The following is a 27571-nucleotide window of genomic DNA, read 5'->3' as shown; positions in this document are numbered from 1 at the left end:
CTCCAAGGGGGTGGGGGTGCCGTATGGAAAGAAAAATGGACGGTGTATCGGACAAAAGGGAAATGTTACGTTCTCTCTTTGGGATATTGCCATCTCTGTGTGGTAAGTGTTTCTTTTTTACTTACTTGTTCTTTGATAGCACTTTTCAAAGTTTGTTCATCACTTTTAAAATGTAAGTTCTGATTTGGGGGGAAATTATTTTTTTACCATATGGTCTCATGTGGTTTGCTTATAAATTGAAGGGAAGGTTTTGTTTTGTTTTGAAGGCTTTTGGGGTCAAGGTAGAACGAGAGAAGAGATGGACTTGAGGCTGACTGGGGGGAAGGGAATGCGGGGGGGGGGGGGGGGCTTAAACTTTTACTTTTAACTTGACATGATTTAAAAAAAAATTCAATTGACTTGTGGTTATTCATGTGGAAGAAATCAGTCAGCTAACCAACGCAAACTAATGTAGTGAACTTTTTGGTTGGATTTTGTGTGTTCCACAAGTCTTAGGTCATCAAAGCAATGAGTTGAATGAGTGCATTTGTTTTGGTAGCTCTTGATTTATGTTAGGATTTATTATTAAGCTATTGTGAAACAAGCACCTTCTTTCTCAGTTTAGAAATTTTTCGTAGATCTGATTTCGTCAATCAGGTTATTACTTCATATAGAAGTGTTATTTTGACGGCTTTGAACCTGATCCATAAACGGAACGATACTTTCCAAAGGGGCCACGGTTTTTCAGCTATTCTGATTTGTTAACCGTAGAAAATTCATGGATTTATTTAATCTACTGTACATAAATGTTAATATAAGTAGCAAATAAAGATATTGAAACTTTAAGCAGTCATTCAAATGATATCAACACATATTAACGTCAACTGCATTATTCCCATTTTTGAATTTTCAACTCCCATTTTGTTGGCAATCGTTAACTCACACCGTACGGAATTCCTTGTTTGACTCGCAGGGCAAATTGTCGTGGCGCCATTTTCCCTCAGCATGCAGGGGAAAAAATGAGGACCATTGTTGGCATTTTAAACAATAGCTGCTTGACGGGCTGTAAAACGTTGCAAAATGTATAGATGATGCTAAAAATATCCATATTTAGTACAAATGTTTTTGCTCTCAGTGCCCTAAAAATACTCTCAACATTTTATTTGGACTGCGCTGGTCACAAACCAGGAACAGGCCAGATGTGGCCCGAGTGCCTTACCTTGCCTAAATCTGTTATGGAGAAGATTTCGGTGTCCTTCCAAACTCCCATTTAAAAAAAAAAAAAAAAAAAAACCCAAGTTAATCAAACATCATTTTGTCTTGTGTTGTGCAATTCAAGCAACATATTGTTGGCATTTTGTGGGGAGCCAGGGAAGGCTTTTTCATTTCTGCCCACAACCTCTGCTGATTTAAAAATATACACAAATTAAGTGCAGTGGAATGTGGCTCTCTATTTTCAGCAAGTGGGTCACAATCTAATGACGCTTGTGAGCTGAGAATGAGGTCTCACCATACTGTCAAAATGTTGCACCATTAGTTGGAGTTGATTTGGATCAAGGCCTTTGATTATCAAAATTCTGTCTGTGCAAGGTGAAGACTTGTTAGTATTGTTGTATGGCTGGTTGTTGTCAGATAACCTGCTTGACCTCTGCAGCCAATTATAGCTTGTGTGGTTATAAATTAGCCCAGTTGTTGTTTGCAAGCAGTGAAAGGAAAAGCTCACTTAGGAGCTGTGATTTATTACTTGTGATCCTGCTGCTGCTACTGCTGCTGCTGAATGACTAAGCTGACATTCAGGATGAAAGCAGCAAGTGAGAAATACTGACACATTTTCACATATCTTTTAATTGCAACATCAGCAAATATTCAGACAAATTTGAGCCGCTGTAGACGACTTGATACAATCTTTGGTTATAGTAGTTTCCCTTTTTTTCTCTAGTAGTTCATTTTTATTTTGTCTTGTAAAATTCAGTTGCAGATTTGTTAATTTGGAATTCATCATTGCTATCATGATTTTCAACCAAACTGATCGGATTGAAGACATTTTGCCCATGTAAATCAAATTATTTTTGCAAATTTTAACCCTGTGAAATGATTATTTACATCACATGGCTGCACAAGAAATTTCAGAAAATATTTACTGACTGGAGTTGATGATTCTTATATGACTTATATATGACATACTTTTGTTTTGAAGCAGTTTCCTATGCTGGGTCAAGAGATGAAAAGCAATTTGTTGAAGCTGACAAAAAGCTCATGGGTTCGTAAAGGGGGCGTGGCCTGTGGAGCATCAGTAAATGAGGGTGGATGTGAGACGTATGTATTTCCTCCGTGTGGGCAACCCTGGTTGAGGAGGGCTTGACGTGTAATGCGGACACAATGGGCAACGGCAAACATTTGCACTGGGACAAAGGACGTTCCTCTCGGGTCACTGAGGGGCTAACTCTTCCCATTGTCTGAGGGAAGTGATCTTAACCCTTTACGGGGTTCTCATTCAAATACTTGCAAATTTCAACTCCAGACAGTTTTTCAAACTTGATTGTAAATGGAATGAGCTGCTATTGTAGTTGCAATTTTGCCATATTGTCATTTGTCCTGGCTTCTAGTGATTTACAGAAATGTTTTTCTTTTCTTTTTCGGGTGAAAAAAGCGATATTATGTCAACAGCATTTTCTAATCGTCTCATTTTCAAATCATAAATAAATAGATGTTGCCATAGATCATGCTGTGCTAAAGGTCAGCTGTATTCTGTTAGCTAAACAGCCATCAACTTTGGGCTCTAATTTATGACCCTGTCGACAAGGCATCAATTACTTGCTAATTGCGGTGTCTTAATGATGCTCCACTTAATTCTAGGCATTAGCAATGTCAAATTGCAAACACACACTTTGTTTGTGGCAGTGTTACTACACATTGGCCTATTTTTGGCACGATCACCCAAGATGTCCATGCGATGGAGAGAGACAAAGAAAGAAATCTATCTGTTCTTTCATAGAATGAGCGTATTCCCATGCAGTTGTTATTTCTTGCCAGAGAGAAACCCAATGCTTGTTTGTGTGACTGAAGGGCCATTATGGGACAGGCTTTTAAAGCCAGACCTGGGAAGTGGAAACCTAATACTGCCCGACTGCGGCTCTTGTGTATATGAAGCCCACAGCTGCGAGAAGAAGAGCGAGCAAAGAAGGGAGGAGGGTGAGTGAGTGAGTGAGTGAGTGCGTTGCCCTGCTCTGCGCTGTGCATGATCTGCGCTGCGCTGCTCAGTAATTAGGTGTCTGGTTTTGTATTGACCAGTCTGGTGCTGAGACCTTAGGGACTGTTAAATTTGCTGTTGAAAGTGAAAGGATTATGCACCCAAAATAAATTAAACGGGGGCAATGAATATTGAGGGAGGGGTGCACTACTGTTTTTTTTCTCTCCTCTTCAACCAGAATTTGTCTTTTTTTCTTTTTCTTTTATACCTCAAAGCTTTATGTTGCAGGTAGATGACATTATTGTGATAAGTACCCTTGTGCAATCGTTTGCAACTGTGAGCTGCATAATGCTAATACAATGGTGCAAACTAACAATTGCATACATCTTTCTTTAGCTCACAGAACCAATTTGTAAAAAAACTGTATAAATATGCCTTTGTTTATTTTATTATTTTATTTTGTTTATCTTTTATGAAATAAATTGTACAAAATTGTATTCAACACTTTGCAAAATTCTAGCAATGAACATTTGCATTATTACACAAAAATCAATGAACACATCAGTGATGTAAATAATACAGGGGTCACACATCCCGTCTCACTCATCACCAATGCGGGTGGGCATTTTCCTCCAAGCCCGAGTTACACGGAACCTATTTGAGATACCTGTTGTGTTTTCCATTACATAATACGTTTGGCTGGTGATTGGCCGGCAAGCAGTCCAGGCTCCGGGTGAACCCTGACTCTTGTCCAAAACCAGCCAGGATAGGCTGCAGTTATGTAGGAGGAGCTGCACACCAGTGGTGGAGCTAGAGGGGGGGCTGCGGGGTAGTACCCCCCCATTACTGGTGGAAATACAGTCATTGGTGATCAAAACAGGAGTCACATTTTTGGGGGGGATCATATTAAATTATTAGTTGTGGCCTAAATAAACAAAAAAATCGATTTCAACGAGGTTTTGCTTTTATTTAGTTATTGACCTCTCAGTGCATATTTTGATTTGGACACAAGAGGGTGGCATCAACCGGGTTCTGTCATTACGCCAACCTGGTGCACCTGTGGGCAAGTAAAAAAATGGAGCAACTAGGTACGCTGGTTGAGACTGTCGGTGCATGGGGAAGGCAGACACGCACTGGTGAGTAGCCGTGCAAAGCCCTTATCAGACCCCCCCCCCCCCCAGACGTGCGGTACATAATTCACAAAACCGCCCCAAAGCGTGATGCGGCCTCCTTTCTGATGCTCTTTGGATGATGAGCATATGGCATATTTTCATACATGCATTTCAGAGATTTCAAATGTGTAGCTGGCTTAGAATGTTTTCATTAGTCACATCTGGCTTCCATTTTGAGACACGACCACAGACATACTGAATGGAGAAGATGTCACATGGCAGTACATATGCGGATCTCCTGTTTTTTTTAATATCTATATCTATAATTTGATATTCTAGAACATGAATTCAAATGTAGCCAGTTTATGCTGATCTAACTGGAGTTTCTTTTTATTTCTTCCACTGCTCCTTAGTAAAGAAGCAGGCCAACTTATTTGATTCCAGGCATCACTGCAGTCGAGGACAAAAACAAAACAAAACAAAACAAACCAAGCAGTGAATAAGAATTGAGGTTTTAGTATGTCTGCCAGCTGTTGTGAAGGCACCGGTCCTCCTAATGTGACTGCAGCAAGCTTTGGTCTCCTGGTGCTCGGTGGCTGAAATGAGCTGTCTCTTTTACTCCGCCCCCTTTTTGCCTGGTTGCTCTTGGTTTGAAGTCGTCATTCAAACAGATCCGGCAAACAAAGGTTGGAATGGAACAATAGAAGCTTGTGACATTGTCACTGTGTGTAGCAGGAGGCCATGCATGAGCAGGATCTAAGTAACTTCAGGCCAAAGTGGCCCAGTCACAAAGAAGTGGCTGAACAAATTGCTGTATATTTTTCTCGTCCACATTTTATTGCACTATTGATTTTATGATTTCATTTTAGTGTCTCTAAATTTCTTGATCTCTTTTCTAAACCCACTGCCGTTCAATAGGCTTTGGATATGAAGGCAGGGATGCTTTTTAATTTTTTAATTCGTTCATTCATTTTTGTTTTGACGTACATTTTTTCGGGGATGCAATTTACAAGCAAAAAGAAAAATAGAAACAAATGCAAAATTGTAATTTAGCTTTATTTAACAGTTGCTGTTGTAGAGCTCAAAATTTGTAATGTTGACTGTGTCCAATCACGCCATTCATGTTTCAGTTTAATCAATTTCATTCCCGTGTCACTATTTTGGAACAGAAAAGCTCTCTTAAAAATGCATTTATATTTGTACAAAATAAGCAATACTTTGAATACCTCATTTATGACTCTAATTCAATTATATCAGCCAGTCGGTTAAAAATCAGAATTGTATTGCTTTTCACTCATTTCCAATAAAAATGTTGCCTTTTTTTTTGTGGGCCTTGCAGGGGGTCACGTGGATGAATGAAATGCACCGTTTTAGAATTGATCACCGAAACAACAAAAGTGGAAGAAAAGCATTTGAAATATGCCGATGCAATTTGTACGCTGTCAGGGCGACAGCAGCGGTGACCTTGACTGTGGCTGAACTCGCGTTACATCCAAAAGGAGTCACTTTTCTATTGTTTTGGTGTCAGTCGGAGCCATTCCTGGCAAACGTGTGTTTTCTCACCCTGTGGCAGCTGCCACGGGCAACCATCTCCGTTGCTGTTTTTTTCTTTGGCATATCCCGTATTCATATGGAAATAGAGGGCAAAGGAGAGACAGAATCTCACATCAACTTGATCCGGTCATGAATGCTGCTAGTGTTCGGACCCAGCCTGAGCTGGTTAGAAGAGGCACCGCGCCGAAATGAAGATGCTCATATTTTCACTAACCATGTTAGCCACTTGTATTTTTCGTGCAAGAAAAAAAAAATGCAATAGCAAAATAATCTTATGGGTTGAAAATGTTTGGATTACACCTCATGCATCAAAATAGATCATTAGACCCAGAATAAATATATTTCTTTAAATTTAGAAAATAAAAGTCCAAATGATACATTTGAATTTGCTCATGATTGGGACATTTCCAATATATCCGATGATTTCTTTATTTGTTGATTACAATTGAGCATCATTTGCTTTTCTGTTGTGTGGAAATTGTTATTGTATATTCCTAGTCAAACTAGAGCGCGTTTCCTACTTTGAGCGTCTCTGACACAAAGGGCCTCCCAGACGGCTCTGCTGTGTTCCGATAGCAGCGGGGATCCATCAAACAAGATTTGCTTCAGTGGATGTGCCGGTTTTGTTATTAGAGTCCAACGCCCGCATTCTAAACTCACTTATGGCGTGCGGCTAAGCTTATTTAGTCGACTAAAAAGACAAAATGATTCGTTACAATAAATAGAATAAATGTACATTTTGCCAAACAGAATGAATATCCATCAATTTTTTGGGTAATATATGACAATTGTGCCTCCCAAAGGTCAGCGTCCATAAAAAGCAAAATGTGTTTTGGGAGGGCCTGAGCGTGTCTCGCCATTAGCACCTATTGAAAAGACAATGAGTTGTTAACACAGCCAGGCAGGCCTTAGCTGAATTAGTGAGCGAGGGGACACTCCTCTAGTTCTCTGTTATGACGGGGCTCACTGTGACATTGCACTGAATAGGGAGGATTTGCTGCTCTCCACCTAATTAAACAGCACTTTGACTAATGCTTATGGTGGAGGGTTAGGCCTTTGTTGCAATTCACCTTCCGAAGCACAATGTTTGACTCTGCTTCCATTGTTTTTGGAAACACCCAAAACAAATTCATAGACATTAGCATTCATTTCATGTTTGATCTCAGCAACAGCAATTTTACTACATGGGTATTTTTTTTTAGTATTTCAGCTAGATACTTTATTTTTATTTTTATGTAAAAGTCTGTTGGAAATGCAATTCAACCTCTAATGCTAATTACATTTCACGTCGCTTTTCTTTTCTTAACCAGCAATTTGGAAAAGCTGAAGATTGTGTTTAATTTCTCATTTGGGTCATGTAATTATTATTTCTAAACCTAATCTCTCAATTTCATTCCCAATCTGTGACCTTGACCCACGAGGGATTTTGCTCAATACAATGCTTATTCAGAGACATATTTTTTTTTACATGTTGGTACACTTTGAATTCCAAAAGAAGTAGTTTGCAATTTGTAATGTATTCCTGGAAATGTCATTTCCAAATGTCTGCGCGTCTTCCACCTTGTCGTCACAGTTTGCTTGCCGGGAGTGTGACTGGAACATCCATCTCGTTGCTGGCAATTTGTCTTGTATTTTGTTTGCTTGGCTGGATTGTAATGATGTGTGAGAGAGCAGACATAGCCCAGCTCCATTTGGCGTTTCCAGGTAGGATGACTGAGGTAGAGGCATGTCAGTCACATTTGGCAGATCTGTTCTTTCTCTCTTTGTCCACAAATGGGCCATACGTGAAGATGGGATGTTTTTTTTTTTTTTAAATCAATTAGCTTATCTCAAGGCCTGCAAAGAGCACAATTTAATTTATTAAGTTTCCCAGACAGCATTTTTTCTGAAGCGTCGGGGTCATTCAACTGTCTCTGGCATTAGCGTTGTCATGGCAACCCAGGATTACCGACTTTAGTGTTGCACTGTTGTGAATCTTTATAGGTATGGATTCTTCAACTTTACACCATTGGCTGATAAAAAGCTTGCATTTCCAAATGATTTTGGATTTCTTCGTAAAAACTCACAAAACAAATTTAAGATTAAAATCAAGTACACATTGCAAATGTGGTTCTTAAGGCATTGTCATTATTTGCAAACAGTTTAAATGTGATTGCAAAATTCCAGTTGTGACTTTTATTGTTGTCAAGATGATTATTGTTGTGATCCAAAATGTTATGTTGCTTTTGTACTTGAGGTGGATTTGGTCGGTTGTTTCGGATTTTCAGCGACAAAGCTAGGAGCAGCCCGACACAATAGTATTAGCTTCTTTTGCTTTCCTTTGAATTTGCTCTTTTTCTGCTGGCTGGCATTGTGCCCCCTTAATTGGCCCCTGTCACATGCAAGACGGTGGATAGCGCCGGCCGCTTCTCAGACTTGTAAATAGCATTGCATAAAGCCAAGTCATTTTTGATAGAATTCTATTTTTATACAATTGAAATTTGGGGGATCATTTTTATATCAATAGGAATAAATACAATAACAAAAAAAAAAATTATGAAACTGATGTTATTAGAACTGCTAGTAAAAAGTGTAATGGAATTAATTCCCCAGGTTTTGGAAGTAAAATTAAATCCATACTATCTTGTGTCAATTTAACTACAAAATGAGTTTTAATTTATAAATGGTATTGATCAAATTGTCACGTTATTCACGGCTTTATGCTTGATTGAACAATATTGATATGTTGACATTGATCATCGCACCTTTTACAAAACCTTCATCCCACTTGTGTGTTTAATTTCCCCAGTTGCTTCATCGCAACATTTCAAGTAGTTTGCCTAAATAGTATGGATTGTATATTTTTTTCTTTTTAATTGTTTCGAATTACAATAAAGGTCAAGGCAGTAAAATTGAAAGATTTCTTGTTTCCCAAATTGAAAGGTCTAAGTCGTCTTTATAATGTCATTTCCACACAATCCTAATTATATTGTACACATTCACTGAATAGTTGAATTGATATGAATCAATGAATATTTTTGATGTCTTAAAAAGCAAATACCTTAAGTCAATTCATTAATAGAAATGAAAACCAGCAAATGCACTTTACAATTACAAATACCAACAGAAATCTAGATACTATAAAAATGAATGAATGAATAAATAAATAAATAAATAAATAAATAGAGTTTTTCCATTTTTGGAGAAAACATCCAAAGCAAGTCAGGGCCCCTGCGAGGAGGGAGGGCAAACTGCTCTCTAAGCTATCCGTTTCACACACACGCGGGGACAGAAGGTTCGATATTCATTCGATCGATGAATGAAAAGGCACAATGGCCAAATCGTACGGGGTTCCTTTTCAAACGCACCTCGTCTCCGATGTCCCCCCCCCCCCGCCGCAGAGCAGTCGCTGGGCGGCTGCTGCTGCTGCTGCTGCTGCTGCTGCGGCGGCTGCTGCTGCTGCTGCTGTGGCAGGCAGAGAGAGAAAGAGAGAGAGAAAGAGAGCAAGGGTTACATCAAGGCTGCTCCCTGGACCGTGCAAACAAGTCTAGACCGGTGACCTGTTCAATGGCTCCTTTTGAGGAGCGGGGCAAGTTCGGGCAGAGCCGGGAGAAAGACACGCATAGCCTCTTTTCACTGGCAGCCTGCGATCGACAGGAGGTAAGGAGGGCCGGCCGGGAGGGCAAGCATCTGCTTCCATGGTTACGGGCCGGCTATGGGGACCCCACAATTGAGAAAGCTTCGTTCTCATGCTCCCACAGAGGCGATGTCACGCGTTTGAAAAAAAAAAAGACCGCAGGCCGGACCGGAGTGAGCACCTTATCAGGGAGGAGAAATTAAATGAGAGCTTTTTACTTTTGCATGGACTTGAGATCCAAAGAATACATTTGGGCAAAATTGCTCGGAGGAACTTTGATGATTTATCATCCGAGGGATCAAAGGTCAAGGTTTCTATGGGGAAGTCCTTTGTTGAGATGCAGGGACGTCTTCGTCGTGAAATTTCTCTCCAACCCGGCACTTTTTGAAGAATATTGTGTAAAACAACATGCTGCATAATTAGCGCGAGAACCCGCCTGGGTGTTTGTTGATGTTTGGCTACGAGCAATGAATGGATGTCTCGGGCTTTCTTTCAGCAGAGAGGCAGGCGTGTGTAGGAACGTTGAAGGGACAGATGGCCGGCCCTCAGGAAGGGCTCAGGGTGCTGGATTTGCTCTTAGACCGTGGGAAAGTCTCTGGCTGACTTCACCTGCTCGGGGGGGCTGAAGTGACTGGATTAAACAGCATGAGAAGAATTTAGACCAACTAAAGCCCACGACGGCGTATTTGATCGTTTTGTTTTTTTTCACATCTTGTCAAAGAGAAAAAAATGGGACAATAGAGCTTTTTTTTTTTCTTTTTTTCTTTCATATTATTTTTGGGTTTTTTTTGCCCCAAAGGAAACAATTTGCAATGTGATTGAAAAGATATTGACTCTCAGTTGAAAACTTATGATCTGATGTGTTTGATCATCCCTTTCTCTGCATTTGATTTCCTCAGCACTCTGATATATTATCATTTCAAAAAAGAATGTGGATATTTTGCTAAGCCTTCATCTGAGTCATTCTAAGTCGTCATCATCACAAGAGTCATGCGGCAAATGTCTCATCACTGTGTCTGTTTGCATTTGCCATGAGATCAGATCATTGATGAAGATGTGGCTTTAAAAGTCTGCCGACACGTGCGAGATTCCCTCTCAAAGCATCCAAATCAACTGTCAAATCTTTAGCATCAAAAAAAGCGCTGGAATCTGGGAGACGGATCAGTGGAGACAAGCAGTCCAGAAATTCCCATGTATGAACCGAGTGCAGATTTCAACAGGGGAAAATCCACTGTGCTCTATTTCAAATGCTGTCGATTAGTCTTTTGATGTTGGATTAAAAAATATATATATAAGAATTGACATCTGCTTCAGATTACTCCTATTTATTTGGATCATTTTATAAATGATTGTATCAATTTAGGGAAAAACACATTTGTTTCATTTCATCAAAAACCTCATTGAACAGCTAATAAAAAGGAATTATAATTTACCCCCAAAAAAAAAAAAAAACAACAACCTGGTGACGTGAATTCAATTTGAGCAGGAGTCGAGTGCTCTCAAATTGAAAAAGGATGTTTTGCTTGAAGGAGGGAGCAGGAGTATGTTTAGGAAAAAAAAAAAATCCAACTTGACCTTGTGGCACTTGAATGCAGCGTTGGAGTCGAAGGTTTATTGTGCTCTTTGCATTCACTCAGGTGTCGCATTTGCGCTGTTTATCCAGCATCACGTTATCCTTAATTGGCTCCATTTCCTAAAAAAAAAAAAAGCCTGGTCTGTTTTGCTTCCAACTCCGAATAGCTTTGAGGGCCCTGATGTTTTCCTTTCACCTGTTATCGGGGTTTACTTAGCATTCACACACCACACTCATCTCCAGATCTAATCTGCATGCTTTTATTGTACAAAGATCATGAGGCTTATCAGAGATGCTCGTGTTAACTCGACACTCGTTTTGTAGAACTTCATCAAGACTGGTGCACACAGCTGCACTTTGACAGTGGATGGACGTTCATTGGCTTTCTGGACTTCATTCCCCTTTTGGTTCGTGCGCTGTTTATAAAACCTTTTTTTTTTTTTTGGCGCTATGGACTCGCTGACCCAATCACATCATGGTTTATTTTCTAGTGGTAATTTGCCATTGGCTTGATGCTTTGGTTTTAGAAGACCACATCATAAATCATTTGTGCTGTTACGGCCGAATAATTGAACTTTCTTTCAGAGGCTTGCTTTGACTTGGCGTGTTGCGGCTTTTTAAATGGTACCAGCGTGATTCAAGGTTAGGAATGGCAATGTGCTAAGCTAAGTTGAGATGTATTGCCTTTTCCACACGATTGTTTGACAATTGCACTTTTGGACCCATACTGCTAAATAAAGCAAACTATTGTAAGACCAAAAAATAGTCAATTCCAAAAACTATAACCGATATCACAATTCAGCAAAAGTCCATTTATGAGAAGAAATCCAGTCACAGTAACGGAAGAAAGGAAAACTTCATATAGTTCTCCCCATAACATTTTCCTAATAAATATTGATCTTTTTTTATTCTTGCGCGGCATGTTGGTGTCTTGACTCGCTTCCACCAGCTCTCATCACTATTAAATTGAAGCCTAATGGCAATTTTAACCTGCATAGCCCACATTAGTGTTGTAATGTCACTGCTTTATTGTTTTATTATCGCCGACTGAAAACGTGGCCATTATTCAGGCCTTGGTAAATGAAAACAAAATGAACTCCATTTTATTTTGGTGGGGAAGCATTTTTTTTTTTAAACAAAACGTGACGAGATAACACGGTGGCAATCCAGCGTAACACCTTTGAGGTCATTATTGGCCACAAAAAGCACCCCTGCGGTGTGTGACACATTCCTCAATGGGTTCTTCCGCCACATTTAAAGGGTTAACAGCAGACAAAGGGAGCTGCAAGCATGTAGCCCAGCAGGGGGGACTCCCGCTGGAAACACCAGGCAGCCATATAATCCCTACTCTGTCTCATCCTCTTTTCACTGTCTGCCATCATTGCTGGCAGAAAGACCACGCAGAACTCTTTGTTGATGATTAAAAAGTCGTCGATTGATTTGATCATTTATTGGTGAATATATACGTAAAAGCAGATCCGTTTATTTATAAGGCCGACGAGGGCCTAGATTGTAGCCTGTGAATAATGAAAGCAATTACATGATATTAGGTTCCAAACAAACCTCTGAAATTGCCACATTAGATTCGAACGTAAACACAAGCACAATTATGAGCTGGTGATTAGCACAAGGATCTATTTCATACTTTGGCTCAAGGCTTGGCAAAATGATTTCCATGTTGGGAGATCCTTCTTTTACTAAACCTGTTCAGGGTCACGGGTGAGTGAGGCCACTGCTATAACTTGAACATGCCACCAGTTCACATTCAAATTTGCATGCTGCAGGGTGAATGAATGAATGATTGATTTCTTTATTTATTCCGAGCATGTTGGCTGTTCTATTCACAGAGTGCTTAGAAAGCCATTTAGACGCTAATGGGGCGGCCCGTGCTGATTTACCTGCAAGTCACCATCTGCGTGCCACACTTTTTACCCTCCAAAGGTGTTAGGGTACAAATGAGCATTCATGCAATCATCAAGTACTCCTCCTTCTCTTATGCCTGCTTATGACTTTTCGTGCAATGGCTCCCTGATTCTTTTGCAAGAACCTAATTAAAGTCTTGGCTATTCTTGTTTTCCCGTAGTCCTATGCTAATTCACTTCATTTCCCGTGTTCCTTTCCTATTACGAAATTTTGTTATCTCTTGTTTACTTGAATCCAGCTAGCTTTCCAAATAATATTTTTTTTTCTTTTTCTTTTTTACAACGAGGTCTCCAGGTTTGCCTTGGGCCGGCTGCACATTGCTTAAGTTGCCCGAGTACAAAAAGAAAACTACAAACTATCCCAAAGTCTTCAAAATAAAGTTGCAATTTACTGCAGTTGAATCCATTTTCATTTCTGCTTGAATTTGAAATGTTTGTGTGAATTAAGAGGATCCATTGCTCTTGCTTTGTAATAGCCCAATGATGGCTTGAGGTTACTTTACGCACTCAAGTGTGGGATACATTTCTGTTTTTTTAATTTCACTGTTTGAAATTCATTAGCTATCAATCACTTTTTTGCTCGAGCCTCGAGTCAGCCAATCAATTCAGTGCCTTTCGGACACATGTCCTTTTGATTTGTTAGATTGCATATGACTGATTATTAGGCAATATTATTTTCAAGAAGCAGGAAAAAAAAAAAACATTTGTGAATAACATTGAGTCCCTTTTCTCTTTTTGGATCGAGTGGAGTAAGGTTGGGTTGTTTCAGCTCATCATCTTCTTCTCCGCTTCCCTTTGGTCGTCTGACTCTCACACGCGCATTCTGATTGGTTGCTGATTTGTGAGCTGCAGCCAATCATTCTTTGTAAAAATTGAAGACTTTACTCTGGTGCTAGGCTGCAAGATCGGGAGACAGGTGGCTTCGACAAATTCCTTGCCCCTCCCGGGAAGAAATATTGTCTATTTTCTGGGCTTTAAAGCAACATTACACCCTAAATTGACTGTCACGGGATATTAGTTAGCAAACAGCAATCTTGGAAAAGTGCCATCACTCTAATGATGTGCAGCACAGAAGAAAATGTCATGTATAAATTACGTACGCTGATTTCATGTGAACAACAATGTGAGAAATAACTTTTTCCTAAACTGTGTTTGGCTTTTTGTTGCTAAGCACGGTTTCCAAAGATTTGAATCACATCAAACATTTGAGCTGATTTTCATATCTTCAATTAAAATATGAAAAGTTGTGCAGGGATGAACATGTTGACTGTTTTTGTTTCCTGTGATGGCTTGAGGCAACATTTAATTAAGGGAGATAAGAGCGAGGTCAAAAACAACTAGTTTGCCTTTTGAGAATAACAACGCAAATTAACTTTGGGTTCGCCAGCATAATAGAGGAACGGCGATTGCTGATCCTTGCTTTCTTTCTATGTAGATTTTAAAAAGGTGATTTTATGAAAGCAGTGATAACTGGATGTGTGTATACAACCAGATTTGTTTTTGTCTCTCTCCTTCCCCCACCCACTGATACATCTATCACATTATGTCTGACCAGGTTGGAAAATCTGTCTAATTTTTTCCACCCCTGTCTGGTTTGCAATGGTTTATCCCATCCCAAGGGGGATCTCCTAACCCCTGCTCCCCCCATTCTAATTTGAACTTTAACCCTGGTCTGCTGCCTTTCAGGATATGAAATGACCCCCAAACCTCACACCCCCAAGGAGAATGTTTTGGATCCCTCTCTGGGTTTTTGTTTTTTGCCTTGATATATGCATCAGTGAGAACTCGTGATGTATTTTGTGACAACAAATAAGATTTATAATAACATTGGCATTTTCTGTTGATATAATAATAATGAGGATAATAATAATAATAGATTTGTGTCAACTGTTTATTCTTGCTACTCAGTTCTGCTGGATCATTTAGTCTGTCAAAAAAGTGTGAGCAAAAAATGACAGATGCTCAAAAATGTGGTGTTAAATTGAGAGGGAACAGGAACAGACTGTCATTCCTTCCCCATTGGTTATGTTGAGTCCTTGAGTTGAATTGTTTTGGCCAGGGTTTGCACTGAACTGCAGGCATGATCATGGTTAGCCTCATAGCATAGATTTTAGTTCAACAGTTCAAGAAAACAAGAACAAAAAAACCTTTTGAAACTTTTTTCTTTTTGTGTCCAATTTGTTTGTGTGCATTTGTGTGTATGGACATTAAAGGTTTTGTTGCTGTTGCGCTTCGATGAAAAAAAATACAACGCGCCCGACACAACTTTAAGAGCAGCTTGACCAGCGCCGTATATTGTGTGTGGCTCAAAAGCAACTTCTTGCATTGCCGCAGCCATGTTGCGAGCGTTGTTGGTCACAACAGCGACTAGAAAGTTCCAAATGGATGAGAAGTGCTATATTACACCCTGGGCAAGTCTGCAAGCCAGAAAAGGGAGCCAAAAGAAAATTGATCTCATGCTGTGCAAGGACAGGAAATCTCATGTCGTGCTAATCCCTCGTACTACGAGATCTCGTCTCACCCTTAGTTCCAACATGATACAGTAGCATGACACAAAATATACAACACTGGTCGACCATAAAATATGTTTGGACCCTCCAGGTGCCAGGCCAGATAAGTGACTTTTTATCAGAGAGATACTTGCCCTGCCCAAGGCCCCCCCAGAAAAAAATCTTAGCTCCGCCAGTGGTCTGATGCTAAAATATTTTCTCCATTTCTACTTATATTATCAGTTTCTTTCATGCCACTAAATTGTGTACATTCTTCACATTTCTGGTTTTGAATGAAGCATTCAGTAGGTGACTGGTACTATTTTGATCTGATTGCCATAAAATGTACAATCTTCACGTTGTAAAATACATCTAAACATGAATGCATTTGATACAAAACAGTTCACGTATGTTTACCAAATATTTCTAATGAGGTGCAATTTGATTTCTTTTTTGTGTTGTGAAACAAACATGGCATTTGACCTGAAATGTTAAGTAAGCAGCCGGCTTATAGAATAGCTCCTGGGGGTAATGGGCAGCGTGCCATGTTGGGGTTGTCATGACTCCTGAAAAAGAAAGTGGCACTTTTTGGGAGGGGGAGAGGGGCTAATATTTGGATTCAGACAAAGGATGTCTTCAGGGCGGGCGCATGGCTCTCTGGTAGGAAATGATGACATCTCTCTCTAGCCAAGATGTTACAATTGTGCCAGCAGCACGAAAGGCAGGCAGGCGTGCATGGGGGGGATGCTAGGAAATAAAAAGTTTCTATGCAGCTTTTCTTTTCTCTGTTCTGGGTTGTTCCTCAGAAAATGGCGGACGCGACCCCGCTGAGCTGAGCATGTATTTTCCCCGCACGGAAGCTCACTTTAAGGCTCGGAGCAATCGAAAGAAATTCTTGCTGCTATTTTGTATTGGGAAAAATTGCGATAATAAATCAGTGGCAATTTCATTGTCTGCTCTCTGGTCGTGTTGTCGCACTGCGACCGTAGGAATATTCCATTGCGGGTGGCTCTCTGGCACTGGCACAGTTAATGGTAGCTGAGCGTGGCATGCTTGATTACACTGGCATTTCAGCTCGCTGCGGTTTTGGCTAAGTTGAATAAACCTCTCACCACGCTCGCATTCACACTGGAGACAATTCTAGCACTTTTGTGGCCTGGAAGACCACTATATTAGAACAATGGATTTGTGGGAAACACATTGGCTGGCACCATATTCGAACCAAGTCAGTTAGCCCCAGAAATTGGTTTTTATCATTTTTACTTGTACCCAAGTTGGATTTTTTTTTTTTGATGTTGATGATAATGACTAAACAAAAAGTGGCAAATACACATTAATTTAGAGTAGTAACAATATTTTGTTTTTATCCCCTCCTTTTTAGGGACTTGAACTCCAAAACAACCCTGGCCGATTGAGGAACACATCCGTGAAGGGTAGGTTGGTTTCCGCTATTGTCTCGTTCATTATTCCAACAGGGATCATGTTGACCTCACTTTAAATGGGTTGTTAGTCCATTCTCACTACAAAAGTCTTTTTGATATTTATAACCATGTGGCGCAAACCCGTAGATCCGATCTTGTGGCAAATCTGACAGCACAAGCTCGCCTCTGTGGGTCTCTGTCATTGTGGTGTGAACGTCGTCTTTAAACCATTTGTAATCCTGCAGCACATAAAATGAACTTTCACATATTTATAGCATGATGGCGAAATTGAAGAAAATGTGTGCATCCGGGTTGAGGTAGTAGGTTGTATGGTTTAGAATTATACCCTGGGAGTTAACTGTACAACCTTCTAGCTTTCCTTGGAGTACACGTATGACTTCACAATGTACATAATACTGCAGTAGTCTGTATCCAACGCTGCACTATACAAATCTCAGTGCTTTCCTTTAATGATAGAGTTGACCTTTAGCCGTGGTCGATGGCCAGTATTTTTAGACGACTAAGTGCATTGTAGTTAGTCCGAGTATTCACACCATACCGACCCCACGTATGCATACAGCTTGATGCTTTTTTTTTTAGTATATTTTGTTTATTATTGTTGATGGTGAATAAGTATTCCTTTCGCTACAGCGAGGGTACCTGGTTATATCATTTTTGTACTTGGTACTCACAATGTTGTAGGTTATTGTATCATGTCAAATAGATGATTTACTACACTTGCAAGAGATAGCAAGAGGAAAGTGTGACCCGGGTCTCTTACCTTGGAAGCAGCAGTGATTAGTATATATGAAGTTACACTAACATGCCTGCTGGTGATCCAGTTGCAGCACTGAAAGGCCAAAAGGGATTATATGAATATGAGGGAATATGATCCTGGTAGTTCCCTGGCAACCTGAGCTCGCCCTTTATCTACTTGATTCCAACCTTTTCCCTATATGATCACACATTGCCTTGGAAAAAACAAACAAAAACTAAGAAAGTGACCAGAGACGTTTATTTGCTCCACTTCATGTGGCTGGAGAATCTATTGGAGGCCTTTTGACGCACTATTGAAATATCATTCAACAAAATATGCAGTTTATTACCATTTATATAAGCTTAAAATAAAAAAAAGATCAAATGTAAAACTATACTATAAATATAAAAATATATATTATAAAAAATAACATGTAAAATATATTTATATTTTAAAATAACACAAAAAATATATATAAAATTAAAATAAAAAAACTATACCTATTTTAAAAGTTCACTGAAATCGCCACATCACTTAAGATCATATTTATGAGCTCATTTACAAAACCTTTGTCTGCTATGAAGCTATTTTGAGATGACTATCAGAAGGATAGAACAAACCTGCTCTAAAATCCAGATGACTCTCCTTATTAGTGTGTGAACAATCCAACGCTTGGTGAATTTTGCTTTACGATAGATAGGAAGAACCGACACTGAAGGATCAAAAAGAGACGTTGCTACGAACGCTTGGCTGCTGCGAGATAATTATGCCCGCTCTAACTTTTCTGACACCTGCTGCTTAAAGCACAAAGAGGAACCCGAGGCCCGCTTTAATGGTCCGTACAGCCTCTGTCTGTAGTTGCTCCTGTTTTTCTTAGCAAGGAACGCTAATTGGAGCGCACATACAGTATTATATAGTATATATAATGGACTTATTTCATTGTACCCAGCAGACAAAATGAACTGAATCCAAAACTTACTTGAAACTTTCTGCCATGTTTTCCCTCCAGATGTGAGGAGCAAATTATCTGTGCTTGGAATCATGCTGTCTCAGCATTCTCTTGTCCAAATGCCCTCGCAGCACATCTATAAGTCACTGCTTCCAGCTGGGCCTTCATTTCTGGCATGGTTGAACAAGTAAATGATGGGATTAGATAGAGATGTTTCAAGATGGCCATTTTTCTTCCCATTGGCTGCCATAATAGCTCCTTGGAGAGGTCCGTCTACCCAGAGCCTCAAGGTTCTTGCGTTATTTAAAACATCCATTTAATAAAGCGTGAAATGACTACGCCGGGATGCATTTAGAAGGTGACACAAAAAAAAAAAAACTCCAGAAAATGTTTGTGTCAAACTCATGGCCGACGCTAGTTGTGGTTGCCCTCAAGTGGCCAGATATAATGGTGAAAGTTTTCCTTTGACTTTTCGTGAAATTAACTTTAAAAAATACGTTGTTGTTTTTTTTTGTTAAATGCTTCATTTTAGTGGATTCTTTTGTTTGTTTTAGCATTGTTTGTCAAACGAAAAAGACGCCACTAATTGTAATATTTATTTTCATCTTTTTAAAAGCCCTTTTATTTCTATTTGACTTTTTCAATTTTAGTGATTTCATTTGTTTTCCTTAACTATAAAAACCATCCATGCAGAAAAATGGTCTGCCTGTTGTTCAGATGGTGAACAAAGCCACACAACATACTTTCCCAATCTGAAAATGCTTTGCTGTTGCTCCATTCCGCAAACTCATGTGTCCCCTGTGGAAAGTTACTTTCCCGCATGATCAACAAAATAATTACAATTTCAAGGGGGAACGACTTGTGTACTTTCAAATATTACAAGTCGTATAAAATAACGTGACGTGCCAGATTTAGCCCGCAGCCTTTGAGTCGGACAGCTGTTTTTTTGGCTTGTGTCTTTAAGCGCACTTTTCACAGCCATTGGTTCAAAGTTGTTGACGTCACACACGAGCAGAGACCTTAGTAACAAATTGCATGACACGAGGAAAGCGGGATCACCGGCTAGACTTCTTCTCTAAACTCCCTGATTAAAATCACGATACAATAATAAATGAAAGATGTCAGCTGTAGCATTGTCCGAGCTCCTCTTCCCAAATTCTCTGGACGCGCTGGCATAAATGGCAAATGAATAAACATAACACGCCAACGGCAGACGATGGCTCATCGATCTGTCTGGAGTCGGCCCCTCTGTGAATGCTGCATCAGCCACTCTTCTCCTATTGATACGCTCTTGCCCCTTGACCCCTGGGACAAATCAATGGCATTGATTGGAGAAGGGCAGGGACAAGGGCAGGATTTGCTGACTGGCCCGACAGCTAGTGTGACAAGACATGATGGTCATTAATGTCCCGCTGGTGAACCGAGCCGGCTGGCTGCGAAGGCGTTGCGCAACACTTTGTCTCCTAGTCCCTTCCCCCCTCTAAATGTGCTGACATGATGTCTAAAAAAAAGAATCATCTAGATACTCGGAGCAATCGCCAAGCACTAATTGTTAAGCGAAAAAATAAAACCCAACAGTGCAAGTACGCTTGTGTAATATGGGTTCATAGTAGGTGCAAGAATGACAAAACAAGCTGTCCTATTTTTGGACGCCTTTGAAAGGGATCTAAAAATGTCTGCTGTGTGAAACGGCAACTGGATGGCTTATCTGTCACTACACGCTATTGTCTCTTGCAAGCCATTTTCACCACTTTCTATTTCCAGTCTAGACGAGAAAAAGAAGCAGCTAATGTTTGTGTGTGTGTGTGTGTGTGTGTGTGTGTGTGTGTGTGTGTGTGTGTGTGTGTGTGTGTGTGTGTGTGTGTGTGTGTGTGTGTGTGTGTGATGGGCGGGACATAGCCAAGCTCCAGACTCTGCAGTGTCACTGCTGTAATGGAGCTGATTGATCACCTATACGGTCGCCTGCTGGCCCCCGCCGGCTTTAGTGCAGAGCAAGTCGCATCGCCCCCCCGCCTCCCTTTCTGCGCCATTGCCGCTATCGGCGAGGCAATCTGGGAACCCCCCCCCCCCCCCCCCTCCTATAGACTTCAACCTGGCCACGGTTTTGACATTGGCTGCAGGATTTCCTTGTCCGCCTCTTCCGCACTTGGCCCGAGGTTTTTCTCTGTTTTCTGCACACAAGCGTGGCTCCATTTTGTCGGCCATTTTCTAATTTGAGTATAAAGTAGCATGGAGGCGCTGTTGTTTTCCCATTCTTATTTAAAGGCCTAATCAATCAACGATAACATTTGCAGCAGATCGCGTTCCCTGCCCCCCTCCGTGTCACACAGGGTCATAGCCCAAATCTATCAAGGGTATTGAAAGCAATTAAAGTCACAGACTCGGACAAGCTGTCCAGGGCAGATGTCGTTTTAAATGGGAGCGTTTTTAACATAATATCCATTCATTGATATTTGTTGATGGAGATTGCAGCACTCCATTTTGCTTTGGGTGTTTTTGTTGTGTCTGCGACTTGTGTCTTCTTCTCAGATGACAGTTTGCGCTCAATTATATATGCAATATCTGCGTGATAGATAAGGCTCGGTGGTAGCGGACCGTGCAATTCCCTAAGTGTGACCCCCCTCCACCGACCGCCACCGCCATTCTGCGAGCAGACAGTTTTGCTGCAGTATGTGTTTGTCTGAGCACGGCTGGAAAAGAGAAGAAATTGATCAGCATAGGGTGGAACGTGTTCACCAGCAAAGGCTGGGTGTGTGTGTGTGTGTGTGTGTGTGTGTGTTTGTGTGTAAGAGAGAGAGAGGGAGCGAGAGAAAGAGCAAGGGCTGTCGCTGCAGACTCCTGCTGCAGTAGCTCACTTTGGGCAAGCAGCTGCAGACAGCAGAGACAAGCAGACAGGTACAGACCTGGAGTCATCATGGGAGGGGGGGCAAGAAGGCAGTGGATGGATGGATGGAGGGATGGAGGGATGGATGATGGAGAGTTAGGCTTTGGGGAGCGGAGGTCAAATGGGGGAGGAGGAGGAGGGGGGATTGCAAGGTAGCGGGATGCGGCGGAAGGCAGGCAGGAGCAGCTGGAGAAAAATGTTTTGGGCTTTTTTTATTTTGAATTCTGCGACGGGAGCTGGTCTTGTCGGATGCTGGTCGGAAGAGACGGAAATGTGAAAGTGGGGTGCATATGAGTGTCATGACATGTCTGCTGCCCGCCCCAGTGTCTGGAGCAGAGAGGCGGAGCGCTGCCCTCTGCCCGCTGCCCGCTGGCTGACTGGCTGGCTGGCTGCTTGCTTGCTCGGTTGGTAGTGGTGCTGTTGGTGAAGGCGGCGCTGAGATGGAGCTCATAATGCAACAACTGCGACGGAGTGATGCTGCAGGGAGGGGGGGGGGGGGGGTTCCCACCTCACTGACCTGCATCTGGTGGCCACTTGCCCCAGACACCTCAGCCCCCCCCCCCTGCCCTCGTCTAACTCCTTGTGCCGCCGCATCCCTTCCTCATCTCCAGCACAAAGGAGGATGGAAAAAAAGGCAAAGTCGCTGGCTGGCTGGCTGGCTGGCAGGCAGGCAGGCAGGCAGGCAGGCAGGCAGGCAGGCAGAAGAGCGAGCGTGCCAGGGAACGTGTTGTTGAGAGCAGAGCCTTCATTTCCGGAAGCTTGCACTTTGCTTGGCCTTCCCCAGAGAGGAGACAGCCAGACATCTATTTGATTTTTTTTTTTCTCTGAGGGGGAGGAGCTGGATGGGGTAGGAACGGGGAGGGTCAAATGTACATGATATTATGTCTCTATTATTTATCGGTTAATATTGACTGTCATTTTCTCGCATCTATTTATAGGTTGGTAGTGTATGTTTATTTTTCTGCTTGCCGTTTAGACGCTGAGCGGTGCCAATGGATTGTGTGCCATGCTTTCTCACGATGGCGACACAGTGGGAGGCTCTGAAACTCCACGTTTTATCATTTTGTTGCTTCACAACAGAACAGAGCCGAGCATCTCTGATTATTATTTTGAAATGTCATTAGTCAAGGTGAGCGGGTCCAGGTCATGCCGTCCTAGCGGAGAGAAATGCAGACTGATGATCGGCCGGGGAGGACAAAAAGGCTGCTTGGCTGGCTGCAGGGCTGCAGGGCTGCAGGGCTTTCCCTTTTTCAAACACAAAGGCTAGCTGCACACAGCCAGGCTTGTGTGTTTGTCTCAACCTCTGCTCGGTGAAGTTAGAAGAATCCTTTTTGTCACCGTCTATGTCTTTCTTTGTTGTTGATGCTGATTTGTCTTTTGGTATATTTTGCATGCGGAAGCAATTGCATGTCTGTCATTATGAAGAATCACACAAGTTATGCTGAGTTTTTTTTTTTTTTACTCTCCGGAAGGAAAATAAATTTGCATTGGGCAAGATCAGGCTAATTTTCACTCTCAGTATTTGGAAAGCGTATGAATAGAAGCTGGGGGGGGGGGGTGACTGCAGCTCCTCTGTCGTACTTCACCTGCTCCCTGAGACCCTAACTTGTGAGCTCTCCTGATAAAAAATCACGGGTTAGGCTCTTGGGACGCGGGCGGAGGGCACAATCGACATTGAAATATGATCTTGTACGAGAAAAGGAAAGCGTGATCTCTGGAATGTGCATGTCTGCTGGATTGTTTTACACTTGGGGAAAAAAAACACATTTTCTGTAGCACTTTATCCTCACCAGGGCATGCTGAAGTCTTTTAGTTTTGAGCGAGAGGCGGGGCACACCCTTTACTGGTCGTCAGCCAATGACTATCCACCTTATTAGTCCTATTTTTTCAAGTCAAATATATTGAAGATTAGGAACGGAAGAACAGCGCCACACCCCAGACTCACGCTGACAGCACAGCGTAGAAATGCCGAGACTTAGCCAATAGCTGTGCTTCTCTCGTGTCTTCGTTCTGGCACATCTGCTGCTCTTTTTTGTCATCATAATAAATCTGTGTGTTTTTCTCAAGCATTAGAAGAAGTTTCTTTCGGTTGCACTGGGTTTTTTTTGGTGGTTTTTTTTAGAGGAAGCCTTTTTTATATTTCTCATAAAACCAGTTGCTGCCATAGATTTTGCACCTCTATGTAAGTTGGAAGGTTATTTTTGTACAATTAAAAAACACATGTCAAATGTTCATAGTGAGTGGCAATTTAATACGTAGGAAAGCTTAAAGTCTGAATTTTGTCAAAAGCAACTTTCTCTAAATTCACATTAAAACTGGAGCAGTAACGTGGAAAGCCTGTCTCAAAAATGAGCTTGGATATTAACAGATGAATACATTGAATTGGCCTCTTATGGACATCCCGTCATTATTCTAAATGAGCCGTAATGGGGCAAAAAAACATCACAGCTGTTCAAAGGTGTGAAGTCATTCATCATTTATAGCTTGACCCCATTTGACGACTCCTCGGGCTGACTTTTTTTTAATGCACATTAAAAATGCAGCTCCAAACACTTTTTCAATTCTGTCTTTAATCCCTTTCTCTTTGTCTCCAATCTTGCACTCCCTAATTATATTTTTTTCTTTTTCTCGTCGTCCCATTTGGTTTCACGGGCGATGCCAAATGATCAGACAGACCCCCCCCCAGCAACAGCTGAAGGGACACCATGCCCCATGAATACCAAACAGCCAGGCAGGCACAGTGCGAGAGTCGGAGCTGGTGCCTGGCCACAAAAGAGCCAGACACTTTTATTAGGGTTTGTCTGACACCACGCGCCACCGAGCCAGCCTCTGATGAAATCATCAGCGGCGACTTGCCCAAGCTTGGTGAAATCTGCCAAGTATCCCATAAAGAAATAGCACGTTGTAAAAATCAGCCCCCAGCTAGTTTGTAAATGCAATGCGCTGGGGATTACAACTTAGTTGAAAGTCAAACGCTTTCTTCTTTGCCATGAAAGCAACGGACTCCGGGTGGAAAGAAGAAGAAGGAACAGCAACAACAAAAAAAAGCTCAAAAGGTTAACTCATTTGCAAGTGCGGCGTTTGCTTTTTCGTACTTCCTCTAATCGCCATTGGGTGTTTTGTTTGCATTTTGCACTCATACATTCGTTTTCAATTTTTAAAAACCAGCTCACTGACTCACTATCAATCGTCACAAAAGATGGCCTCGTGTGTCAAAAACGGAACTCGGCTCATGTTACAATTCATTAAAGGTTATGTACGAAGATAATTTGCTGTATTATTCATTTTTTTAATTTGCTATTTAATAATAATAATAATACTACATTTTCATGAAAAACACAAAACTGCAAAAGGTGTAAGAGAAATATGACAAAGGAAGAGGACTCATTCCAGCCCTTGCTAAAGCAAACAGTAGAGCTGACGGGTGGAGATTAGGCTGCATTGTTCCGAGGTGGTGGTGGTGGTGTCACACAATACCTCCCTGATCAAATTAAGAAGGACACATTCATGTTTTATACGATTGAGGGCTGACACATGTCATGAGATAACTGTCTGGGAATGAGAAGGATGATTTTTCTTTTGCTTTTTTTTTTTATCGATTATTTTTTTTTTTTTTCTTTCCAGGTTTTGTTGTTTGGTGAAACCGCTTGTGTTTAGTGGATCTCTTATCGCAGCAGGGTGGAATGAGGAGGAGGAGGAGGAGGAAGAAGAAGAGGGGGGCGTCAGGTATGCTTCATAGCAGTGCTGAGTCGACAAAGAAGAGGGGGCGCTTTTGGGGCGGGAGTGTCTGAATTTCCAGACACTGCGGCAGGAGGCCAGACAGTCACCTGAACACACACACACACACACACACACACACACACACTGATGCACCTGTGCGACAACATTTTACGTCCAGCTCCGCCTCTTAAGCCAATTTTGTTTGCAATTCAATCAAGATTATAAATGGTAGCCCCATGTAATTGTATTGGCTAAATGCATCCAAGACAAAGTTCCTCCCTTTTCCTCCGGGCCATTAATTTCATTAGATTCTTCTTAGATTACAGTAAACACTGTTTAAAGTGAAAAGACAGTTGAGAGATGAAGTCGAGTAAGATGTGATTGACAACTAAGCCTAAATAGAGACGACCCTGTGCCTTCTGAGCCACCCGTCTCAGCACGGATGCTCTCAAGGTGGATTTCTTGGGTGTGCAATTCCCCCCCCCCTCCCTCTCTCCCTCCCCTTCTTCTCTCATCAAGCCCATCTGTGATTTACCTGAGAGGCGTTGCCAGGGAAACTCGGTATCGGGCTTGCGGCTTGATGGACTTATTGAACCGTAACGGGCTGGGATAATTGTCCTCTGTCTTCTAGGTTGGCTATCCTGTGACTGAGACTCGAATGTGACCTACAACGGCCGGGCATTGTTGCTATGGGGAAAAAAATGGAACCCGTTTGCCAGCAGATAGACCTTGTTTATTTCATACAGATTCTCACGTACATGATACAATTGACTAGTGTGCATGAAAGATCCTTTCATGTGTTTGGGAGGTCATGGCCATAAAATTCTTTCCGTGCCCAGCATTAAAAAAACTAAACAAAATCTTTTAAAAAAGGAAAAAAAAAATCTGTCAATGCAAATCTGTGGGTGTCACACTGCGAATGTCTTTAATTATAAGTTGTAATACCACCATTCACCACTAGATGGCAAACATGTATATAGTGACCACAATGCCCAGTACCCAATATTACATTATATTTTTGCGGAATTTCCTGAAATGCAACTTCTATATGTGATTTTTTTTTTTTTTTTTTTTTTTACACATTTGCTAAATTGTGATGTTTTTCATCTATAGAACACAAGGCTTGTCCTTCTTTGTGGGTCACAGGTAAGATGCAACTCTGGGTGGCTCTCTGACCCGCTTGTCCATGTACTCGGATTTCGATAAGTGAATAAAAGTCAGACTGCTGTACGTCTGCATGAGATAATTAGGCCCGAGTCATTTGGAAGCAGCTCAGGTGCCCACTGTGTACATGAAGAGACCAAACGACCTTCTGGCCCAACTCTGTCCCACAGCAGTCACTTAAAACAGTGATAGATGACAGTGGCCTTCCTCCTCCAGCGCCATTTCTCCCCTCTTCTAAGTCACATCTTTGCCTTCTTTCAGAATGAGGAGGAGGAGGAAGATGCAAGTGAAAGTGGGCAGGTTTGAAGTGAAGTGGAGGAGACAGTCCTTCCAGCGCCACCCGCGCCTCAAACCCCCCAAGCTCCACATCAGTATGCAGCGACTGTTGCTAAGGTGATAAAACCGCTGGATGGAGGGATGGATGGATAGAGGGGTAACTGCAGAAACATCAATAGTGCAATGGAAAGCAGGGTAGCAGGTAAGGACAAAGACACAGAGAGTGGGCGCGAGAAAAGGAAGAGCATGCTTACACTTTCCTGGCCTGAGTACATTAACTGGCCACCATTTTGTGGCGGACGGCTGAATCCGTCTGATCTTAGCAGTAAAAAGCATCTCGCCTTACAAATTTAATGACAGTCAGTTAGGGTTTTTTCAACCTTAATTAACAAATGCACACTAAAAGTCCCTGAAAAGGAGCAAAGGAGCTACAGGAAAAGCAAATCTTGTTAAATTGCTACTGTCATTGTCAGATTTTATACTGTGAAAGCTCCATATAAATCAAAATGGATTTGATTTGATTGGACTGGTTAATTGTGACCTGTGCGTACACAATATTTTCTTTGACATTTTTCGGCCACAAATGTTCTTTTTAAAATCTCAACTTGACAAATAAATTATTATAGGAAGAACATTTGCGTAAGAATATCGGTATTTTCTCACTATGTGCTGAGTCAGGTAGGTTTTCCAAAATGTGTATTTTGTCTTGCAAGTATGTGATTTGTACTCTAAATAAACAGATGGCAAAATATAAGCTTTTCTCTCTTTCTGTGTGTACACGTGTAATGTGGCATTTTAAAACAAACAAACAAACAAACAAACAAACAAACAAAGGAGGAATCCGCCAATTTCCTCACAAAACAATCTTATTGTTTCCACCAGCGAGGCTTTCATTCCCCCGTGATATGTAAGATATTGGCTTTGTTGCCACAGGCAGCAGGAGCTGTATAAGGCAAGAACTCATA

At 41.5% G+C, this 27571-nt stretch overlaps 1 long non-coding RNA gene across 1 annotated transcript; it reads left to right on the top strand.

The window, feature by feature from the left end:
- On the top strand, positions 1 to 27571 carry LOC147042874 (uncharacterized). The gene is made up of 4 exons (XR_015068711.1): positions 1 to 102; positions 16817 to 16868; positions 25071 to 25172; positions 26592 to 27571. It is a non-coding gene; the product is annotated as an uncharacterized LOC147042874 (long non-coding RNA).

The sequence above is a fragment of the Syngnathus leptorhynchus genome, chromosome 17 (genome assembly GCF_054491065.1).
Source record: "Syngnathus leptorhynchus isolate UIUO chromosome 17, UIUO_Slep, whole genome shotgun sequence".
In the NCBI taxonomy this organism is placed as follows: Eukaryota; Metazoa; Chordata; class Actinopteri; order Syngnathiformes; family Syngnathidae; genus Syngnathus; species Syngnathus leptorhynchus.
The sequence above is the reverse complement of the archived record's forward strand: the minus strand, read 5'-3'. Positions and strand labels throughout refer to the sequence as shown.